Below are 25,088 nucleotides of genomic sequence, written 5' to 3'. Positions count from 1 at the left end.
AAGCTGCTCCTACATCAGCACAAAGCATGCACACAATCTAGACATTCGAGCAAGACTAACTGAAGAAGTGAACTATAAAAGCAGGCAATTCTAGATATAAAATGTACCCTCCTGGTATGTCACCAATGGACGCTGATGCGTTAATGAGCTACGTAACTGGGTGTTCAGTGAGCAACTATTGCGTTACAGACTGAATGAATTTACACATACAAAAACGCGAGAGATAGCCTCTTCAACCGAGAAACACGCACGAAATTTAATAAATATACTACAGGAAAACACAGAAAAAGATAAACATTTAACTTGCCGCTCTGTAGTAGTACTCGTATATCAGCCGAAAACTGCAGCCTGACTCGTAATAAAAGTGAATCCAGGAGCATTGCATTTTTTGTGCTCCCACGTGCCAGACTGGCTAAACTGTTTCACTATGTAACCAAACTCTATGTACGTGCTAAAATTGGGGACTTGATCTCTGAGCTTTAGGACACAGTTAAAAGTAACTGAAATTCTTTCACTTTTTGAATAAAGACAAAGTCGGTATCGGCGTCATATAAAAAGTCTTTCGCACTATTTAATTTCAGTGAACTTCGAACACTCGAATAATCAAGGCTACAATGCGATAAGCTTGAAGGGAGGTCATGATTTATTGAACGATATTGAATTAAGAGTCCCATCACTAACACTCGTCACTGACTCTTTTAATACACTATCGGAAAAAAAGATTATTACATTCTTATCGAAGACCCTTTTAGAGGTTTCTGTTTCACTCAAGATTCATTGTTGCGACAGTGTATATGGAGTTCATGAAATGATTACGTTTACAAACCAATAGCACAAAGGTTTCTGAGGTACCAGGTATCGACCCATGCTGAAACACCCGTATTAGTGCGTGGTGTAGCCTCCACGGGAGGCAATGCATGCGCTGACTCTGGCATCCGTTATGCCATATGCGCTCGACCTGTTCACGTAATTCTGTAAGAGTTGTTGGTTGACAAGTCGCACGAATCACTTCCTGTCCTCTCATATTCCACACGAGAGTTGTAGCTTACAGCACCCAAGATTATAGGGCTCGGGGTGGTCCCAGTGTGCCTTGGACGAATGCACTTCACGAGACAAAAATGTTCAAATGTGTGTGAAATCTTATGGGACTTAACTGCTAAGGTCATCAGTCCCTAAGCTTACACACTACTTAACCAAAATTATCTTAATGACAAACACACACACCCATGCCCGAGGGAGGACTCGAACCTCCGCCGGGACGAGCCACATAGTCCGTGACTGCAGCGCCTTAGACCTTCACGAGACGGCCTCACCAGGTCTACGTCGTACGCGCAAACGGCCACGACCTCTGTGCAGATGAATCTGATTTCATCGTTGAGGAGCATGGGACGCCATTCCGCCATCCAAGTGATCCTCTGACAGTGTCAGTCGAGCCGTACACATTGATGCTGTGGTGTGAGTGGAATACGGGCTAGAGGTGTGCATGGCCGTAGACTATCGTGTATTGGTGTGAGAATGTTCACTGATACCGGCATCTTTGCACAACTGACACAGCACGTCCGAATTGTGTGGCAGTTTCTGCGAAAGGACCATCCCACCACTCGGAAGGTCACAATTTGACCCCTTTCAAACACACTCAGTTGGCTGTAGGAAGCACGAGTGCATCTCCATGGCATCGTTGCCTGCTTACTTCACCCGTTTGCACCACACTGAACCTTTTGGCTGTGAACATTCCCTATTAAAGGGTAGACACAGATGGTGCTATGCCACTACGGTATCTGTTGGCGGACGGCGTTGAAACCATTATCGCTACATGTGCTATCCACCAGGTGGCATATGCCGACAACGGATCAAAATCGAATTCGTCTTTCCAGGTGTTCAAATTCAAATGGCTCTAAGCACTATGGGACTTCACATCTGAGATCGTCTTTCCAGGTGTTCAAATTCAAATGGCTCTAAGCACTATGGTACTTCATGTCTGAGATCATCAGTCCCCTAGACTTAGAACTACTTAAACCTAACTAACCTAAGGAAATCACACACGACCATGTCCAAGGCAGGATTCGAACCCGTGACCATAGCAGACACATGGTTCTGGACTGAAGAGCCTAGAACAGCACGACCACAATGGCTGGCTTTCCAGTTGTACTAATTTTTTTTGGTATTGTATGTGTCCGACACATAACCACTTCCCATTGTCTAATCGGTTAGAGTCACACTTTTACTGCCTAACTGCGTCTTCGTAGAGTCGGTTTTTTCTTCATTATTAGGTACCGCTATTTCACTTATCTCTTCATCCTCGGTTGGTTCGCCTTCCCATTTCTGTTGACTAGAATATTTTTGCCCTTAGTCGTGAAGGATCTGTTCTGCATCTTTAGCATTTGCTGCACTTGTAGTCTGATTTAATTTACAAGGAGTGTTGCACTGCTGGCGGCTGATACTAGCGGATTTTTGGACAGAGGTTCCCACATAACCTTCGTTGATTTTACTGGCTACTTGTTTAGCCATCACACGTGTTAGCGAAGCAGTTCGCTCCGTGCTTTGCTGCAAAAGCCATCGCTTTTTATGTTTTCTAGGGGAACGGCTTTTTGTTGGATTCCCTGAAATTTCCGTTGAAGTTCTCTGTTCTTGATAGAGAATGTCATCGTCAGCAGACGCTTCCTCATTGATTCTAGTGTTACAGTCGATATGCAGCCGGATTTTAGAACATATATTGTATTCGAACATTATGAATTACCTCGAAGGAAACGGTCTATTGACACACAGTCAGCATGGGTTTAGAAAACATCCTTCTTGTGAAACACAACTTGCTCTTTATTCACATGAAGTGCTGAGTGCTATTGACAAGGGATTTCAGATCGATTCCGTATTTCTGGATTTCCGGAAGGCTTTTGACACTGTACCACACAAGCGACTCGTAGTGAAATTGCGTGCTTATGGAATATCGTTTCAGTTATGTGACTGGATCTGTGATTTCCTGTCAGAGAGGTCACAGTTCGTAGTAACTGACGGAAAGTCATCGATTAAAACAGAAGTAATTTCTGGCGTTCCCCAAGGTAGTGTTATAGGCCCTTTGCTGTTCCTTATCTATATAAACGATTTGGGAGGCAATCTGACCAGCCGTCTTCGGTTGTTTGCAGATGACGCTGTCGTTTATCGACTAATAAAGTCATCAGAAGATCAAAACAAACTGCAAAACGATTTAGAAAAAATATCTGAATGGTGCGAAAAGTGGCAGTTGACCTTAAATAACGAAAAGTGTGAGGTCATCCACATGAGTGCTAAAAGGAACTCATTAAACTTCGGTTACACGATAAATCAGTCTTATCTAAAAGCCGTAAATTCAACTAAATGCCGGCCAGAGTGGTCGAGCGGTTCTAGGCGCTACAGTCTGGAACCGCGCAACCGCTACGGTAGCAGGTTCGAATGGCTCTGAGCACTATGGGACAACTGCTGAGGTCATTAGTCCCCTAGAACTTAGAACTAGTTAAACCTAACTAACCTAAGGACATCACAAACATCCATGCCCGAGGCAGGATTCGAACCTGCGACCGTAGCGGTCTTGCGGTTCCAGACTGCAGCGCCTTTAACCGCACGGCCACTTCGGCCGGCCCGCAGGTTCGAATCCTGCCTCGGGCATGGATGTGTGTGATGTCCTTAGGTTAGTTAGGTTTAAGTAGTTCTAAATTCTAGGAGACTGATGACCTCAGCAGTTAAGTCTCATAGTGCTCAGAGCCATTTTTTTCAACTAAATACCTAGGTATTACAATTACGAACAACTTAAATTGGAAGGAACACACAGAAAATGATGTGGAGAAGGCTAACCAAAGACACCGTTTTATTGGCAGGACACTTAGAAAATGTAACAGACCTACTAAGGAGACTGCCTACGCTACGCTTGTCCGTCCTCTTTTAGAATAGTGCTGCGCGGTGTGGGATCCTTACTAGATAGGACTGACGGAGTACATCGAAAAAGTTCAAAGAAAGGCAGCACGTTTTGTATTATCGCTAAATATGGGAAAAAGCGGCACAGAAATGATACAGGATTTGGGATGGACATAATTTAAAAAAAGGCATTTTACGTTGCGACGGGATCTTCTCACGAAATTCCAATCACCAACTTTCTCCTCCGAATGCGAAAATATTTTGTTGACACTGACTTACATAGGGAGGAACGATCACCAAGATAAAATAAGGGAAATCAGAGCTCGTACGGAAAGATATAGGTGTTCATTCTTTCCGTGCGCTGTACGAGATTAGAATAATAGAGAATTGTGATGGTGGTTCGATGCAACCTCTGCCAGGCACTTAAATTTGATTGGCAGAGTATCCATGTAGATGTGGATGTAGACCTAGGATGCTGGTGGCTGGGGATTTTGTCACAGGTTCTGCAGAGATCGATCATAGATCAACAGAATAAGTATGTGGTCTTTGCAGCCCCTGTTTGGTTACTGTACAGGAGTTTAATACTTTTAGAGTTTCTGATTAAACTGTATGTGGTGCTCAATATAGCAGAGCAATGCTAGGGATAGCATGTCAGGGTGATGGAATGCTAATAATAACGTCTCATTCGTGGAAACATCTCAGACAAGTAAGAAACTTAAACCGTCCAGTTATTCAATTAGAGGGTGTTAAAGTGTAACACTGGCAACAGTTCCCTATATGCAGTTGTTATCTCGCTCCCTGAGGCTGGTAGTGGCTGTCTCCACGTTTCTCTCTTCCTGCTGCGTGGTGGAGCGGTTATTATGTTTATTCATGTTTGCTGGCCACATCCCAACCTTGCGGTCCCTCTGGCCACGCTATTAAATTCATCCACACACTGGACCCCCAGTCAATCAGAGGCGGTGGTGGGTGGCATGAGCTATCGCTGGCAGGAGCCCAAGTGGCAGCAGCAATGGCTGTGGTCCAGCACGAAGTGTTACATACTCCGCAGATCTCTAATGACACGCGGCTCAGCGGCAGCAGCATTGGTGGTGTCCTCCTTGTACAGTATTTGTTTATATACATAAACGTTCCTGTCAAATTCTATGCTACAACACGCGTGTAGCCGTAATTGCCTAACAATTTAAAGTTTCGTATTTATGATAATCCATGTGTGTCTTAGGATGACGATCCTAAAATGAGTCCTGGTAATGTTGTCTGGTCTGAGAACAAGTTCCTTACAGTGGCTACGTTTATAAGAGTTCCTGATTCACGATTAATAATACTAGACAGTTGTTATACAACGTATTTTATGCCATCTTATGCATAGCACAGTGCTGGCGATGCCCGTGACAAGAGATTTTTAACATAATAAGAGTAGATATATTTATAGACCATGCCATATCACTTGGAGTTTTTTAATTTCCAGCCATGTTTACATGTCCTTGCTATAGTGTCTGATTTACCTCGGGCATCATGATGGCGATGACATAGTTTTTTGGCCATACTTTGTCATAAATTATACTAATTAAGGTAAGTGGGAAAACATCTGGTGAGCATATTGTATGATAAATTATAGCGATGAATGTAAAAATGACATCAATACACATGTCGCCATGCCCGAGACAGGATTCGAACCTGCGACCGTAGCGGTCGCGCGGTTCCAGACTGTAGCGCCTAGAACAGCTCGGCCACTCCGGCCGTCCATTAGTGGAGGAGGAGGAGACTAGTGTTTAACGTCCCGTCGACAACGAGGTCATTAGAGACGGAGCACAATCTCAGATTAGGGAAGGATGGTGAAGGAAATCGGCCATGCTCTTTCAAAGCAACCGTCCCGGCATGTGCCTGAAGCGATTTAGGCAATTCATGGAAAACCTAAATCAGGATGGCCGGATTTGAACGTCATCCTCCCAAACGCGAGTCCAGTGTGCCAACCACTGCGCCATCTCGCTTGGTATGACACTAGTACGGCCGATGCTTTTATATGGTTGTGAAACCTGGGCGACATTAGCAACAACTGGAAAAACGATCTGTGGCTTCGAGAGGAAGGTACTTCGAAAGATCTGTGGTCCCGTGTACAGTATTAAGGAAAGTACGAGCGTTTTGGAAAGCCAAATGTTGGCCTACTATTAGGGCACAAGCGGCTACAGTGGTTTGGCCACATCCTTCGAGCTGACGGATTCCTCTCATACCGCGTCCTCCATTCTCAACCTGCTGGGAAACGCTCAAGTGGACGTCGAAGAGCACGATGGAAGGATCGAGTATTAACAACGCTTAAAGAAGTGCAGCCGACAACATTGGAAGACAAAGCTGGAGAGCGACAACGATGGACTACTATCTGCAGTACATATCTCCTTCTTGTGACCGACTGACCTCCTTTTTATTATGCTTTTTGTAATTGTGTCTTTTATAATATTTTATAGAGTGCTGTTTTTCTCCTTTTGTAGTGTGATTATTACCTTTGTTTTCGGCTGTACGCTTTAAAGACCGCTTAATGCAATAGATGATGAGGCTGATTATGATGATGATGATGATGATGATAATGACGACGATGAAGAAACAAAGCATAAGCTTAGAGTAAACAAAGATGGGCAGGATTTCGTCTGCAGCCTTTACAACGGAACCATCAGGACATTTGCCTGATGTGATCGAAGAAGCCAGAGGTTGGTTAAAACACCGCTCCTCATCACTATGAGTCCAGCTCCTTACCTTGAGTACAAGGTTTATGACAGTGACTAATACTGTCGTCGTTGTTTTGGTTCTTGTGATCTTCAGTTCGGAAACTGGTTTGATGCAGCTCTCCATGCTAGTCTAGCCTGTGCAAGCCACTTCATTGATGCGTAATTACTGCGACCTTCATCCGTATGAACCCGTTTACTGTAGTCAAGCCTTGGTCTCCCTCTACAACTTTTACCTTCCACATTTCCATATTGACTATTCCTTGATTCCTCAAGACGTCACTTATCACGCGATCCCTTCTTTTGGTGAAGTTGTGCCACACATTTCTTTTCTCCTTAGTTCGCTTCAGTCTCTCCTCATAAGTTATCCCTTCTAGCCACCTAATCTTTAGCGTTCTTGGGTAACATCTCATTTCGAAAACTTCTGTTCGCTTCCTATATGTACCGTCCACTTTTCACTTCTATGTCAGGCTACATGCCATACAAGCCATTTTAGAAAATATTGTCTATCATTACAGTTTTGTATTCGAATTGAACATATTTCTCTTTTTCGGGAACACTTTTCTTGCTAAAACATGTCTGCTGTGTGTTTGCCTGTCTTCAGTCTGTCTTCTTGGCTCGCGTGTGGTGCTCATGCACGCATGCGAATATCTCTCTCCGACGTGAGTACTTCCTCTTTACATCGCCACGTTGTGTCTGTGGGAAGAGCGGAAAACTGTGAAAGTACCACATGCGGCATGTGGGTCTGCTTCATAATTCATCTTTCTCAACAGCATATATCACCTGCAAAACAAATTTCTGGTATTATTTAATTATTTTTGGGGCGCAGAAGATTAAGTAAAATTTATGTCTGGTACAAACTGTCAGCATAGGGATGGATTCTGACAATTTCGCAGATTTTCTTCACTCAGGTTGCCGCGTAATCGTGACATATTTAGTTCATGTTCAAAAAAAGATGTTTTCGCAAATATGTTGATCAGAATATTGATATCACGCAAGTAACCTCATTATCGAGAAGTGGAAAATCTTTCGGAGGAGCTGACCGCGGTGGCCGCGCGGTTCTAGGCGCTTCAGTTCGGAACCGCGTGACTGCTACGGTTGCAGGTTCGAATCCTCCCTCTGGCATTGATGTGTGTGATTTCCTTAGGTTAGTTAGGTTTAAATAGTTCTAAGTTCTAGGGGGCTGTTGACCACAGATGTTAAGTCCCATAGTGCTCAGAGCCATTTGAACCATTTTTTCTTTCGGAGGAAAACACTGTAGAACTCCTGGACAGTTTTAACGTTAAAGAATTTCTCTTTCGCCTTCAACTGAAATGACAAACGGCCTCAAAAACAAATGTAAGATCGGCAGTTTCCTCAAACGCTTAGAATACCTGCAATTCTTTCAATGTCATAATCGATTGTTCAAACTTCGCGTCTTTTTTTAAAGCCAGTATGCTTAGGGAAATGGACGGTGTTTCTTGTCAGAAACTATCCCTTCCACTACGCGATTCTCTTTTTAAATGCATCTACTTTTGCCATGAAATCAGGAATAATTTTCTTCTCACCTTGCAATGTGTTACTGAGGGCAGTCTGCAGACAACTCTATTTTAAATGCAAGGTCTGCAATCCCCGGATCTTCTAATCATCGTTCTTGCTTTACTTTTGCCTTCATAAATTCATCAATAGTGGGTCTTAAATAGAAAACTCGTTACATGCATGTCGTTGGACTTAGCCAGCGTATTTTGCAGTATTATATAGCGTCTCCATACTCTCTGTTTAGTTCCATCAAAGACGGTTGCAACTGACGAGGTAATAATGGGCGCGACTTCAAAAAATTTACTATTCGCAACACCAATTCTGTCACGTATTCCATGCCTGCATGTCTAACACAAAGTGCTTCTTCACGTATAAAACAATGAATTCCGTAGATTGTTATAATTTTTAGCTCTTTCATCGTCAACGAAATCTTCAACTACTTTCTGCGCGGTGTTGCAATGCAATTTCGTAGAAAATTTGTGGTACCCGTGGATTATGCAACTAAAGAGTACTCATCCTTCTCCTGTGTGGTTCCCATTCATTTTTAAAGTACTGCGGCGATAGATCGCTAGATTGCCACTTTTTGCGCAAACAGCCCCTGGACCTGTGAGCTTCCTGTATACCACGGTAAATAGCAGAGTATAACAGCGCTTATGTCACGATTCTGCCGAACTGAAGAAAGTCGTGCCTATAAAAATGACCCCGCAAGCGATCAACACATCGTGCATGAGTGAAATTCTGCACGCCGTGATCGCCTCTGTTCTAAGATAAGTCTATACATTCTTGTGTAAATAGTTCATGTTAGTATTTTGCTACCTGGACTTTTTACACTGAAGCACCTGTCTACTTTGGAACTGGAAGTATTGGAGTCTTCTTGAATCTGAAGGTATTTCACCTGTCTCATATGTCTTGCATTCCACGTGCAATATTTTTGTCACAGAATATTGAAGATATTACTAATATTCATCTGCATTAATGTCCACTCAAGAAACCATTGAGCTTGTAGATGATAAAACTCCACTGCGGTTTCGGTAAACATAATGTGAAATTAACCCCCATCAGTATTAGTTCATTGCTACCTAAGGAGCAGTGGGCGAGCACACGAAGTTAGCTTTTAATTTGATTCATCTGGTCAAAAGTGGTTCGGTCATGCACTGTTGTTTTCAACCCTCTTATGAGCAAAGGTTATTCATGAAGCATCTTAATTAACAAAGACAGGAGTGAAATAATTAAATAAATAAATAATAGTGATTATTAAAAGCAAAAAATTAAGAAAAGATCCCTTAACATAATAATGTGGGGTACAACAGACCCTTGACTATATGTTTATTCATATAATGATATCAATGTGTTAACCAGAATGGTAGCCTCGCACAGCCTGTAAACTCAAAATAATTAAATCCAAATACCACTGAATGATTAATTTTTAATTTGTAGTGCAAACAGTGCATTTCACAGTCAGTAGCACTGCAGATTAAGTGCACGAGCCAAGCAACAAAATGAGACAAACTTGCAAGGATAATCACGAAGTCCAACAGTTGTACAGTAGTCTTTAAATATTAAGAAATTTTACTTTGGTTAGGATTATTCAGTCACTGATAATCAGCCTGTGACTGTACAAGGAGACCACATTACAGTCAGTTTTTACAATTTTTATGTTTATGGTAAGAGATTCTCACAACACAAGTGTCAATCGTCAACAGCAGTTCTATGCAACTCTAAAAATTTCTCTAAGGAATCGATTTTGAAGTTTTCCGAGTATTTTTAATTCCCTAAAGCTAAAAGGATATTTTCGCTTGACCACGTGGGCTGTGACAGAATGCTTGCTGGCCATGTGGGCAGCACAGGTTTGATTCGCAGCCGATGTAAATTTTCAAGCAAATGTATATATTCAGTGTGCATTTCCGTGAAGTGTAAAATACGTAACGATGAGAAAAAAAGGAATCGGTGGCTCTCGAGACTGGTAATCGCTGGTTTGAGTCTTTTCTTGATCATTATTTATTTCTGAATTTTCCGTTCGGCTAGAATACCAAACTCATTGAAATATCACATTTTTTTCAAGCATATGCTAATCAACACATATCTAATCGTCATTTACTATTAAAAATGCGATTCTTATTATTTCGAATTACACCACACTCAAAATGCCAGTTTTCGTTGCAAATATAAATTATTAATTAGGTACAGCTCTCTTCTATAAAATATTGTTAATAATGATTGTTTAAATTGAAAAAAAATAAATATTATGCTTTCAACGTTATGTATTTTTAACATTTCACAGAAAAACTCGTAAAATAAGCACTTTTGTTTAAAAATTTGCGTCAGACGGTAATCGAAATTGGGTCACCCGCAAGACAGATTAGAAATTTACCAAAGTTTGAAAAGTTGACGGCAGCTGGGAGAACGTGTGCTGATCCCCATAGCCCTCAACACCACATCAAAATGAGAAATGACATTATTGGCAGAGGATGAGACGGCACCCGGTAGACATCGCATAGTTTGTACACCGAGAAAAGCGTTTCCGTGATCAACACACTAGACTCGCATTTAATTTCCTATCTAGCCACCCAGGTTAAGGTTTTACGTAGTTTCCACAAAATCGTTTGCAGCGAGTTCCGGTGTGGTTCCTTAGGGGGCACACGGCCCATTTCCTTCAAATCTGAGTCCAGTCCGGTCTTTTTTCGTTGTTCAGTGGTCAGCGCCCCTGACTGCTACGCGGAGGACCAGGGTTTCATTCTCGGTACTGCCAGGGACACTTTCCTTGGTGGGAGGACTGCACCGGGACACACTCAGCCTAGTAATGCCAATTGAATAGCTACTTGAGTGAGTGAGAAGTAGTGGCTCTAAGGCTTGGGAAGCTGAGAAAGGCCGGGAGACCGGTGTGCTTACTCCATGCCCCTCCGTGCCGGATTCAAATTACGCCGGTGGTAGAGGATGACTCGGCGGCCGTTCGGTACCGAATGGGCCGACGGAACCAATAGAAGGAGCTTTTCCAATCCGAGGATGTGCTCTGTCTTTAGTGACATCGTCATCAGTGGGGCATTATTACCAAATCTTCCTTTAATATTATCTATATTTCGGATCAGAAATATTAAAAATACCAACACAACTCACAGTACTGGAAGGATTACTAAACGAAATATGATACCCTCTACCCCTAAGAGGAAGACGTTGTTTTATTGCGTTTTGAGGCATTCGGCATCAAGGACCATAATCTTCTCGGAGGTCAACAGGAATAAAGTATTCGAACGAATATGATAGCAAAGAACGACATAGAAGATAACGTACCTTATTCCAGTTTCGAAAGAAACTTGACCCAAGGTTCCTGCATTTCTTGCGCACGCTCATACGGACGAGACACGCTTCCTGCTCGCCATCTGTTTGTGACCTCGCGTTTGTAGCGGTAATAGAACAGGTAACCGAGAAGCAACATCCTGCAAGTTGCTGCCTGTCTGAGTCTTCATCGGCGGGGCGTGTGATCCGGCAACAGGATACGATTGGGAGGCTGAGGAAAATACGCAACAGGAACTAGGATGGCTGGCCGTGGCCGCGGTCGCCCCCGGAATCAATAGCGGATCCTCCGCGCCAAAGGCCAGTCTGCCGGGCTCAAACACCCTACGCTCTTCCAGCTACGTCCTGTCTTCAAATCTGCTAACTTACCACAGTTGTAACGTCGTTATTACTGTTGAAAGCCACCAAGTCCCTTGCAGCTTCTGGAGGCACAGGGCATAGTGTCTTTTTCTTATATTTTTCTTTCAATTTGGTATTAGGATGTGCCGGCCGAAGTGGCCGTGCGGTTAAAGGCGCTGCAGTCTGGAACCGCAAGACCGCTACGGTCGCAGGTTCGAATCCTGCCTCGGGCATGGATGTTTGTGATGTCCTTAGGTTAGTTAGGTTTAACTAGTTCTAAGTTCTAGGGAACTAATGACCTCAGCAGTTGAGTCCCATAGTGCTCAGAGCCATTTGAACCATTTTTTGTTAGGATGTGGTGTTGTTGCGGTCTTCAGTCGGAAGACTGGTTTGATGTAGCTCTCCACGCTAGCCTACCGTGTACAGGCCTCCCTATCTCTATGTACTTAGTGCAACATACACCCACTTGAAGGTGCTTACTATAGCCAGGTCCATTAATCTCCCTCTACAAATCTTACCATCCACACTGCCGTCCATTACCAAATTAGCTGTTGCTTGGTGCCTCAGGATTTTTCTTCTCAACCGTGTCGATGCGTTTATTAAGTTGCGCCACAAAGCCATTCCTAGACGCTCGATTCGCTAACCTTTACACTTTTAACTCGCTATACCCATCTAATCTTCAGCATTCTTCTGTGGCATTACATTCCAAAACCTTCTTTTCCTTTCTCTGTAAAGTTTCGCGCTCACGATTCACTTTCGTGTAATACTACACTCCAAACACACTAAAAAAGAGAAGAATAAAACGTGTAATACCTAAATTTATATTCGAGTCTCACATATTTTTCTTATTCAGGAAAGCGTTTATTGTCATTTCCAGTCTTCTTTTTGTATCGACTTTACTCCTGACGTAATCGTCATTATTACTGTCCAAACTGTAAAACCTACCTTCTACCTTTAGTGTCTCATTTCTCAATTTAATTCCTTCAGCTTGTCCTGATTTAATTCTATTATACTTTATTATCCTTATTTTACTTGTTTATGTTCCTCTTATAACTTGTTTTTAAGACACTATCCATTCCGTTCAAATGATCTTCCCAATTCTTTCCTGCGTGTGACAGAAGTACTATATCAAAAATGGTTCAAATGGCTCTGAGCGCTATGGGACTCAACAGTCCCCTAGAACTTAGAACTACTTAAACCCAACTAACCAAAGGACATCACACACATCCATGCCCGAGGCAGGATTCGAACCTGAGGCCGTAGCGGTCACGCGGTTCCAGACTGTAGCGCCTAGAACCGCTCGGCCACTCCGGCTGGCAGTACTATATCATCTACAAACTTACGGTTTTTATTTTTTCTCATTGAACTTCAATTGTTTTCCAGAGTTGTCTTCGGTCATTTTTACTACTGACTCTATGTAAAGATAAAATAACGTGTGGGCTATGCTACTAGCGCCGCGTCGCATTACCTTCTCAGTCACTGCCTCCCTTCCATGTTCTACGACTCTTGTACTGCAGTCCGATTCCTGTACAAGTTTTTCGCTCACTATATGTTATCCGTGTTATTTTCAGAATTCCAGAGATTGTAGTCCAGTCAAGATTGTTAAAAATCTCTTTTTCAGATTATAAGTGCTGTTAATGTAGGTTTATCTAGAATGTAGCTTGTAAAAATATGTTGTAGGGCCCATATTACTTCGTGTGTTCCTGCATTTCTCCAGAAGCTAAAATGATCATCCCGCAAATCGTCTTCTATCATGTGTCCCATTCTTCCGTAGATAATTCGTACCAGTAGTTTGCTACCATTATTTATTGCACTGACGCTTCGGTAATACTGATCTAGTGACTGCTTCAAATGGTCGAGATACACGTAACTGACAAAACAGGATTCTGAGAGACAACAAATTCTTAGTAAGTGTCCGATAACTGGCGTAGCGAGAACACAATATAGACATTCACGGTAACATAGCGCTGGATGTGAGGTACAGGGATGAAAATGAAATACATTGCTATTTACAGGGTATATTTTCTGTAGTAAATACATGACGGGTCACTTAAATTGCAATAATCTTTTTTCCGAGCCTGTGTAAAGAATATGGCTCAGTAGCACTAACAGGTGATTCTGAAGCTGTTTTTATCGTACAGCCAGAGATTGCGCTACAAAACTGCTTCATCGTCATTGCTCAACGCTGCTGAATTATACAGTATACTTTACACACGTCCCCCTCTTCCCCTCACCCCCAAAAAACTGTGGTAGTTTATATCCGAGCATCTCTCTCAGTAAAATATATTTATTTTGTGTAGATAGACGCTTAATTTCAGTTTCATGCCTTGTTATTTCAAGTTGTTTTCACTGTAGTCAGAATGACAGCAAAATATCAGAAATAACTTTCAGTGATGCATTACCGTAGTTCTAAATTTGACGAATCCATTTACAGAATTGACATGTTATGAAGTAACAGAAACATGCAACACTACGATTGTTTAAACATCACAGCAGCTTTATGGTTTAGTAGCTGATTTATAAATACCTTGTTCCTTCAGTCTATCCAGTATATAGCCGTTCTCTTCCCTAAGAGCGAAGTTTAAGTCGTGTTTAAGAGAACTGAGTAATACACTGTCGAGTTAAATTAATGCCACCGCCTGTTAAAAAGCCTGGGTAACTGACTTTTGCAGCGCGAACCGCTGCAAGACTTTGAGGAAGAGAGTCACTGACGTGGAAGGTACCCTCTGTTGAGGATGCATGGCGCGACCGGCCCGATCGAGGTGGTCCCACAGATTACAAATTATGGTATATCCTGGGAGTTTATCGGCCAGGAAAGTTCGGTAAACTCATCCTAGTGCTCTTTGAACCATGCAGGTACTCTGCGAGCTGTGTGACTCGTTGCATTGTCCTGCTGGTAGATGCCATCGTGCCGGCGAAGAACAAACTGCATGCATTGGTGGACATGGTCTCCAGGGATAGATGCATACTTCTGTTGATCCATTGTGCCTTCCAGAACGACGAAATCACCTGGGGAATGCCACGAAAATATTCCCCAGACATAACGCTCCCTCCCCCGGCCTGGACCCTTCTGACGATTGCTGTAGGGTTGCTTTCCGTCCGAAGGAGCAAAAAACGTGACCCATCTCAAAAGGCACCTGGCACCACTCAGTGGCCGTCTAGTCGCGGTAATGGCGTGCAAATCCCAGCCTTCGTCGCCGATGAACAGCGTTCACCATGGGTGCATGAACCAGACGCCTGCTGCGGAGGCCCATACGTAGCAGCGTTCGCTGAAAGGTCTTTGAGGAGACACTGTTGGTAGCTCCTTAGTTCATGTGTGTGGTCAACTGCTCAACAGTTGCACGTCTATTCCACCGTACACATCTACGCAACCATTCTTCGGCCCCCTTATCTATGGGCCGTGGTGCACTACAGTTGGCTCGGCTCCGGTTTTGGATAGCGCCATTTTCAATGCTCGGTATATTTTAACCATAGTGCCACGCGAACTGTTTAGAAACTTTGCCGTTTCAGATATGCTTCCACCCCTGGACGGAAAGCAAATGATCACGCGCTTTTGGACGTCAGAAAAATCGCTCTGTTTCTTTAATGCGACAAAGACTGCACTGTTTTCCGCGTTCCCCGATTAGGTTTATTTACCCTCCACTGCTAATGCTGTCACCTGCCGTCGCACGTTGAAGCCGGTGCAGTGTTACGTGGCTTTATGCTTAATTACAGACTTACTATTTTATCAGTTGATTTGTTTTCACCACGTAACGCCCGCTGTTTATGCCCTTCTTCGTTGCTGAGCGATGTATCACTTTTCGTTCTGACGCCGCAACTCTTCCTATCCTATATCTTTACTGCTTTTTATCTATATAAATGATGAACTATTGGTTTTGCCGTTTAACAACTTTTTAATAACTGTGGAAGTATTACAGGCATCGGGTCTCACCTAATGCGTCACCCGCCTATACGTTTTACATGAACCTTTCAAGACTCGATCGATCTGTTTACAAAGAGAAAGCAGAATATCTCTTCCTTTGACGTTGTCCAACAACGACCTAGGAAGCTCGACGCCCTCGCGGCCCAGACTCTTCCATGGCTCGCGGTACTTTGCAGCATTCGTTTTGTCCCTTACCCACTTGCCGCTACGTCGAACTTTCGTGGTGATCGTTGGGCAACGTCTTCCACGTTATCTACAACATAAATAAACTTTCTTCCCACAGTATTTCTGAAAAACCAAAAACAAACTTAAAGAACATAATAATAATAACTGTTTTTACAATTATTCGTACAAGTCTTGGTCGATTTAATGAGGGGTGGGACAGGCCTAAGCCTTGTGACACCACACCGGCTATGACCACATTAATGTGACTGGGCGGTGTATTCTGAATGTGCGAAATTCGAATTCATATTCCACCATCCAGCTTTTCAGTTCGTGGTTTACTAAACAATTCGAATAGAATGTTGGGCTTGTTCCTACAACGGAACTAATTTTCTTTTTACCATCCTACTGCAACATAGTGAACAAGCCGTTTATACTTGCGTTTCATTGTTGATGAGGCATCAAAATTCCCTTTTTTTCTCATGGTATGCCCCAAAGAAGCATAAGTACTAACTGATTACTACACTCCTGGAAATGGAAAAAAAGAACACATCGACACCGGTGTGTCAGACCCACCATACTTGCTCCGGACACTGCGAGAGGGCTGTACAAGCAATGATCACACGCACGGCACAGCGGACACACCAGGAACCGCGGTGTTAGCCGTCGAATGGCGCTAGCTGCGCAGCATTTGTGCACCGCCGCCGTCAGTGTCAGCCAGTTTGCCGTGGCATACGGAGCTCCATCGCAGTCTTTAACACTGGTAGCATGCCGCGACAGCGTGGACGTGAACCGTATGTGCAGTTGACGGACTTTGAGCGAGGGCGTATAGTGGGCATGCGGGAGGCCGGGTGGACGTACCGCCGAATTGCTCAACACGTGGGGCGTGAGGTCTCCACAGTGCATCGATGTTGTCGCCAGTGGTCGGCGGAAGGTGCACGTGCCCGTCGACCTGGGACCGGACCGCAGCGACGCACGGATGCACGCCAAGACCGTAGGATCCTACGAGTGCCGTAGGGGACCGCACCGCCACTTCCCAGCAAATTAGGGACACTGTTGCTCCTGGGGTATCGGCGAGGACCATTCGCAACCGTCTCCATGAAGCTAGGCTACGGTCCTGCACACCGTTAGGCCGTCTTCCGCTCACGCCCCAACATCGTGCAGCCCGCCTCCAGAGGTGTCGCGACAGGCGTGAATGGAGGGACGAATGCAGACGTGTCGTCTTCAGCGATGAGAGTCGCTTCTGCCTTGGTGCCAATGATGGTCGTATGCGTGTTTGGCGCCGTGCAGGTGAGCGCCACAATCAGGACTGCATACGACCGAGGCACACAGGGCCAACACCCGGCATCATGGTGTGGGGAGCGATCTCCTACACTGGCCGTACACCACTGGTGATCGTCGAGGGGACACTGAATAGTGCACGGTACATCCAAACCGTCATCGAACCCATCGTTCTACCATTCCTAGACCGGCAAGGGAACTTGCTGTTCCAACAGGACAATGCACGTCCGCATGTATCCCGTGCCACCCAACGTGCTCTAGAAGGTGTAAGTCAACTACCCTGGCCAGCAAGATCTCCGGATCTGTCCCCCATTGAGCATGTTTGGGACTGGATGAAGCGTCGTCTCACGCGGTCTGCACGTCCAGCACGAACGCTGGTCCAACTGAGGCGCCAGGTGGAAATGGCATGGCAAGCCGTTCCACAGGACTACATCCAGCATCTCTACGATCGTCTCCATGGGAGAATAGCAGCCTGCATTGCTGCGAAAGGTGGATATACACTGTACTAGTGCCGACATTGTGCATGCTCTGTTGCCTGTGTCTATGTGCCTGTGGTTCTGTCAGTGTGATCATGTGATGTATCTGACCCCAGGAATGTGTCAATGAAGTTTCCCCTTCCTGGGACAATGAATTCACGGTGTTCTTATTTCAATTTCCAGGAGTGTACTTTCAGAGCCATTCTTGTAAGTTTTACCTGATTATCCTAGTGTGAGAGAATTCGCCGGCTCAATACGTTATCAGGGAAAGCCACGTACAGACTTCTATCGTGTCTCTCAACGTAAGAAAAGCTTTATGGGTACAATACAAGGCATCAGTAATACACCACAACAGACAATGCGGCACCAGTGGAAAGAAAGAACTGTGTATCTCAGTGATAGGACAACACCCGCAGAAGTACTCCCTCTAAGCCACATCGAGACATGAACGACCTGGAAGTCTATTGACTGTGCTGTGAAGTTGCAGGGTTCAAAGAAAGCACCTGGAGGAGGGGGGGGGGGGGGGGGAGCTCGTTTACGAACAGATTCAGTTTGGCTGCAGATACCTGCAGACTACCAGCCACCCCCTGTAGAGTGAGTTGTGTTCAAACACCTGCACTACGAAGGATCTATACAAGGACATCCCAACATCACTGGACGTGGCCAGCTTTTGATGTAAGACAGTATAATCTAAAACAATATCATAAAACATCAGTATAAGTTTTGCGTCACCCTGATATGTCGTGCAAGTGTCTTGCAATTCTGACTGTTGCTCTACCGCCGGCCGAAGTGGCCGTGCGGTTCTAGGCGGTGCAGTCTGGAACCGCGAGACCGCTACGGTCGCAGGTTCGAATCCTGCCTCGGGCATGGATGTGTGTGATGTCCTTAGGTTAGTTAGGTTTAAGTAGTTCGAAGTTCTAGGGGACTAATGACCTTAGAAGTTGAGTCCCATAGTGCTCAGAGCCATTTTTTGTTGCTCTACCCCTGAGGTTGTAAACTGACAGTTACCTTGACTATGGTGTCTGTTCTTTCGGACACGCCACACATTCATGTAATTTGATAGGCTTATATGGGCAATGAATCCATCTTCTTCAGTGCGGATGCAGAAATACGTCCTACCTCCTGTGGGAATCACGGCAGAGTGAATTTGGGGGAAATGGACAAGGATCGTGGATAGGTGGCGAGCGATGGGAGTGTAGATCGGCCGTGAGGCGAGCTGAGATAGTCTGTGCCGTTGCGGTAACACTGTGTCCCGGATGGCGCAGTGGTGACCGCATCCGCCTAGTAAGCAAGAGATCACGGGTTCGAATCCCTGTCCGGTATACATTTTCACTCGTCACCGCTGATTCCATGTAATGTCCCGAAACTCGCTGCCTCCATCAACGGCTACAAGCTGCAAGACACCAAAGTAACATGTATGGCATATGCCGATGACTTGAGCATTTTCGTGGACGGTAAAGAGGATATCGACAAAGCCCTCCCAATAATAGAGTCATTTGGGAAGGCATCTGGGGCGAAAACCAACCCCAAAAAAACAGTTCTGCTCCCGATAGGAAACGTCAAACTGAGAGGGGTCAGACCATGGTACCATGTGACTGACATATATAAGGTGCTAGGTGTTCAGCTGCAGGCGTGCCCACTCAAAATGGCCGCAGAAAACTGGCGGAACATCCTTAACACCACCAGAGGGCTCGTCAGGACACACGCCAACAGAAACCTAAAGTTGGATCAGAAAACGCAGCTGATCAACGAAACGATCCTGGCGAAGGCTTGGTACATGGCACAAGTCATAAACGTACCAATGGAGATAGGGAAGTCTATAAGTAGCGCTGTGTACTACCTGCTGTGGAGGCGGGAAATCTTCAAAGTGTCGCAAGCCACCAGCACTCTCCCTAGAGAAGAAGGGGGGCTGGGCCTGATAGATGTCACGACAAAATGCGCGGCACTGTTGCTCCATCGAGCTCTACAAATGGAGGACAGAAGTGTAGACTGTACCACGTCGTCTCTACTGAAGGAACACAGACCCGATTCCGAGGAAGCGCCGGTAGACGTCAGTAGAATACCCTTCAAGATGCGCTACTTGAAGCAAATAATAATGGACAGTAGCTACATAACATCCACCCTAGCAGTGAAGGAGGTGAGAACTGCAGCGAAAATCTATCGCGCACTGAGAGGCAAACAAGGCAGAAGCAGAACAGAGACGAATCTCCCAGGCCATGACTGGCCACAAGTCTGGAAGCATCTCTCCGAGAAAGCCATACCTCCAGAAGCTAGAGACACGTGGTACAAAGTCGTACACAACAAGATACCCACGAACGAGCGTCTAGCGCGCATCGGCATGCGCGAGTCGCCGCACTGCGAAGCGTGCAACGAGATCGACACCGTGGAACACCGCTTCACATGTCCGACAAGTCAGGCGATATGGGAGACATGCAGAAAAATGGTGGCACTCATGAACATAGCGGACCACCGAACTATAGAAGCTACAGCCCTCACGATCCCGGCTCAAAATGTTTCCCACGACCCAAACGAGTCGCGACCATGTGGACGTTCGCGATGACAGCGCACGCCATAATCGCGAAAAAACAAACGGACGTAGTGCAGTTCCTCACCGATCTCTGGGAGGAACACAAGCGAGCCAAGCGGAAAAACAACTACCGGCAGACGTTCGAAAACTACCTACAGATAGCGCTGGACGCCGCCTTCAAGGACGCCCTCCGTCCCCACATGCCGCGACCGCCTCCGACGCCGCCGACGCCGCCGCCACACCACGCCCCCCCTAGCCCTCCACGCCTCCGTCGTCGCTGATGCAGAGACCCTCCAACGCCCCCAAAGTGTTGTGTGTTTTTAAAAGTGACTGCGGTGTAAAATTTGTGCAGTGCAATCACAGTGTCTGCAACGCAAAATACTGCGACAAGACGAAAATATCGTCGTCTCAAATGGAAAATATATTAAGAAAAAAAAAAGTGTAAATATTATTAGATGAGTGCTACGGCTACACATATAACGCATAACCAGGTAGCGTTCATACAAATGTGCGAAACATCACTCGCTACGCCGAAGATGACTATGTGAGTACACTAACGAAAGAAACATCTCTCTGCAATTCCTATCTAATCATGTTAAGCTTACCTAGAATATGTTTTGTCCACTTACAGAGTTTTTTTAATTGTCTCAATGTGTTCCTTATCGCCCCCCCCCCCCCCCTCTCTCTCTCTCTCTCTCTCTCTCTCTCTCTCTCTCTCTCTCTCTTCCCCTCAACCACCATCTCGTAGACACCTCGCAATATATATAATATTCAGTCATACATATTTGTCATTGTTCTTTGTTTCCTAGATGTAAGCCTTAGCCAATAAAACAACTCTACAAATTAGTTACATGCCACATAATGGCACCAGACCAATAACTCTACCTAAAGTCAAGAACTTAGAAGTGTTTGAATCAACAACCCATAAAATTAACAAAAATGCAAACAAAACTGAAAAAATTAAATATTTTTGCTCCTCTGACTTACAAATCAGTGCAACAGTGTAAATCAACCTGCAAACGTACAAACATATAACGAAACAGACAACTGCAACAAAGCTACATATCAGAAAAGAAAAGAAAAAGACTCGATAACTAACAGAAATAGAAATTGAAAGTACCTTCGAATCTCATAACTGTATTTGTTATTTTGTAAATAAAAGTTTATTACGTTTAAAAAAAATGTAGCTGACAGCAATGATCGCTCACTTTTCGTTTCCTTCGTTTCCTTTCTTCCCCCTCCACTTTCAGTTTACATATACTTGTCTTTCTGTCTCCGTGGTCCCTACCACACGTTTGTGAAAGTGAACATGAATATAACTAATTCCAGGGCATGAAGGAAGAAATATGCATTCCAACTATTTTGCTAAAAAAGTAACGAGATCAACCAGTATCCTTGATTAAATCAGTCATTTCAGCAGCCTATTCTCTCAGTACGTGTTACTATGACCGTATGCGAAGCGCGTGTGTTTTAGAGGTTTGTGTGCCGAGTATCAGAGGCAGAAAAGCGCTGCCAGCGAGGAGTGCATTTGGACAGTTGTGGTAAGCCGCGCGACGACCGCATCGGCATGCTAACTGAAACGTCGTTGATTGACAGCTCCAGCTTACGAAATGCAGCGAACCGACTAATTAGCTGTGAACATTCAGCATAAGCGCCATCCATTCCTTTGAGATTTTTCATTCGTTCGAGTTCAGATGCAGTATGTGTCATAATTCTATAAATTTTCTGATAATGTTGCCCAGATAGAAATAAAGGAGGAGGATTAGGGTTTAACGTGCATTCGACGACTATGTCACTATGGACGGAGCACAGGCTCGTTTAGGAAGAGGATGCAAAATTGTCTATTAAAACTGACTGAAGCGATTTAGAGAAACCAAGGACAATGTGAATTAACATGGTTGGACAGGGACTACAATCCTGCACATCCAGTGTCATAACATGTACGCCACTTCGCAAACTGTGTGGAAGTAGCTGTTGCTGTGTTTTGGTCGAACGTGCCACCGTCGTGGGCAAATATATCGCGAAACACTTTTTTGTCACGGGATTTTTGTTTTTTCATTTGTCTTCCCATACGAATTACTGCACTCATCAAACGTTTCAAATGGCTGTGAGCACTATGGGACTTAACATCTGAGGTATCAGTCCCCTAGAACTTAGAACTACTTAAACCTAACTAACCTAAGGACATCACACGCATCCATGCCCGAGGCAGGATTCGAACCTGCGATCGTAGCGGTCGCGCGGTTCCAGACTGAATCGCCTAGAACCGCTCGGCCACACCGGCCAGCACTGCACTCATCAATCCTTTACCTGACAAGCGCCCCAAGGAAGTGCGATATGACAGCTCTTGTTGTCTATCTACATAAAATATCTGCAGATTAATGTCTGTCGAGGTCCGGTGTGCCGGCCAGTCTATGGATGGTTTTTAAGACGGTTTTCCATCTGCCTCGGCCAATGTTGCCTGGTTCCCGTTATTCCGCCTTAGTTTCACTATGTCGGCGATTGCTGCGCAAACACTGTCTCCACGTACGCGTACACCATAATTACTCTACCACGCAAACATTTGGGGTTACACTTGTCTGGTATGAGACGTTCCCATGTAGAAGGAGGGGGGGGGGGGTGTTCACTGGGAGCCGAACCGCACAACCACTCTGGTTTCGGTGTGGGGCGGTGGTGGGGTGAGTGGAGGGTGGACTGCTATGGCCTGTTGTGGGGTTGTGAACCACTGAGGGCTACTGCGGGACGAAGCCTCCCCATCGTTTCTAGGTCCCCGGTTCAATACACAATAAACATAAAGTATCTGACGGATAGGGTGAGCACCAACCTGCGAATGTGTTTGCTGACGAAGCTGTAGTGTACGGGAAAACATCGTCGTTGAGTGACTGTAGATGGGTATAGGATCGCTGGAAGAGAATTTCTATTGGGATGGTGGATGACAGTTTGCTTTAAATGTGGAAAAAGTGTAAGTTAATGTTAATGAGTACGGCAAACAGTACTGTAAAGTTGGAATATAGTATTGGTGGTGTAGTGTGTGTTAAACAGAAGGAACTTGCGTTTGCTCAAGGCAGAACCAGATTCCCATAATTACACCGCAGTGTGTTGCTTGACACAGTCGCGTAGATTAAATATCTTAACGTTGTAAAGCGACATGAAATGGAAATAACACGTAAGGTCGGTTGTATGGATGGTGAATGGGCGACTTCGGCTTCTTGAGAGGATTCTAGGAAAGCGTAGCTCATCTTTAGACGAGACAGCTTACAGAACAATTGTACGATCCATTATTGAGTACTGACTGAGTGTTCGGGACCCCTACCAGGTCGGATGAAAGAAAGACATCGAATCAGTACAAAGGCTTGCTGCTAAATATATTACCGATAGGCTCAATCGGCACGTGAGTATTGAGGGAATGCTTCGTGACCTAGTGGGGATCCCTCGAGGGAGGAAGCGAATCACTGTTGTGAAACTTTCGAGAACCTGCATATTTGACAGCCTGCAGAACGATCCTATTGCCACCAAAATACATATCGATCAAGGACTGCAAAGATAAGGTAAGTGAAATAAGAGCACGTACGGTAACAAATTGTTTTTTCCCTCACACCATTTGCGAATTGAATACAAAAGGAAATGACTAGCAGTGATTTAAAGGACCCTCCGCTTTGCATCGTATGGTAGGTTGCGGAGTATGTTAATGGATACAGATTTAGAATAAAACACATTTTTATTACTTCTGTCGTTACCCTGAATTGCAAGGACCAGAACGTTCGTGTCAACTTTATTCAGGGTATTTTCGTTATTCATATATTTGAGCGTTGTGTTTCTAGGGCGGAAATGGGTTCCTAGTCTGGCATTCACCTAATTGGTTGTGGGATCTGCCACAAAGCCGCATCCAGACCCTCAGCTGTACCACATCTATGGTTGGTAATTCTGTGTTAGTTTGATATTGGTGTGGCCAACCTACTGTTCAAAACGAAACATTGTTGTGTTTCAGACATTTATAGATTGTTATTTTTGTTTTTGAAGTTCATGTTGTGAAGTTGTGCTTGAGTTCACATAATTGAGTTTTTCATCCGTGGCTGTGATTTGTTGACCAGTTCTACTATATCGTTTGAGCATACATCACGTTCCAAGATGTTACTCCAGATGGGTGTAAAAATGAATGTGCGCAACAGAAAATAATAAACGCTAAAATTATGATTTGGCCCTGTCTGACTACCCCCTGAAACAGATCTTAGGAGTTCTTAATGCTCTTTTTAACATATAAATTACAATCTAAACATAAATGAATGATGAAGGCAACTAATACTACTAAATAATAAACGTTGTTGTTAAATATATATTTATTATAGATTAAAAGCAACCCTTTAAGTACAATTGTCTATACTTCCTAACTAAAATTATTAATCAATTGCCCAACTCTGCCCCTTATTATGACTGCGCAGTCTAATATCACTAACGCGAAATGACTGACATCATCTACGTACCAAACACTAGAAGACACTACTTTCAAAGATGATGTACAGTGGTGTGGAAACTCAGTGGAAATAAACTAACGTGATCATAGCTGTTTAGCTTTATAGCCTTAATAAGCCGAAGCAATTTGCGATATCGCTGTATGTACTGCGTCTGGTGCGTCGAAGTGATGGTTCTTGTACTCGTCTGCGACGATGGAAGAACTCCAGCCACAAATAAACGCTTTCAGACACTAGGACGGCAGAAAGCGGTCCTCTGACTAATATACTCTAATACTGTCTTCTCCTGTCTGTGTTCTACAGACGAGAAACGCAAACTCCCAGCCACAAGGACGGAGTTCAGATAACGTTTCAACGTAAGTATAGGCTGAAGAAGTGCTCTCAATTACTGAACGCTGCGTACTCAACGACGACTTCCAACCCAGAGGTGAAGTCCAGAATGGTATAGGTTCGCAACAGTATAGTGCCTAACTGCTCTAACTATAAACTCTCCTGAGAGCAAAG

The sequence above is a fragment of the Schistocerca nitens genome, chromosome 3 (assembly GCF_023898315.1).
Source record: "Schistocerca nitens isolate TAMUIC-IGC-003100 chromosome 3, iqSchNite1.1, whole genome shotgun sequence".
Taxonomy (NCBI): Eukaryota; Metazoa; Arthropoda; class Insecta; order Orthoptera; family Acrididae; genus Schistocerca; species Schistocerca nitens.
This window is presented reverse-complemented; position numbering follows the sequence as displayed.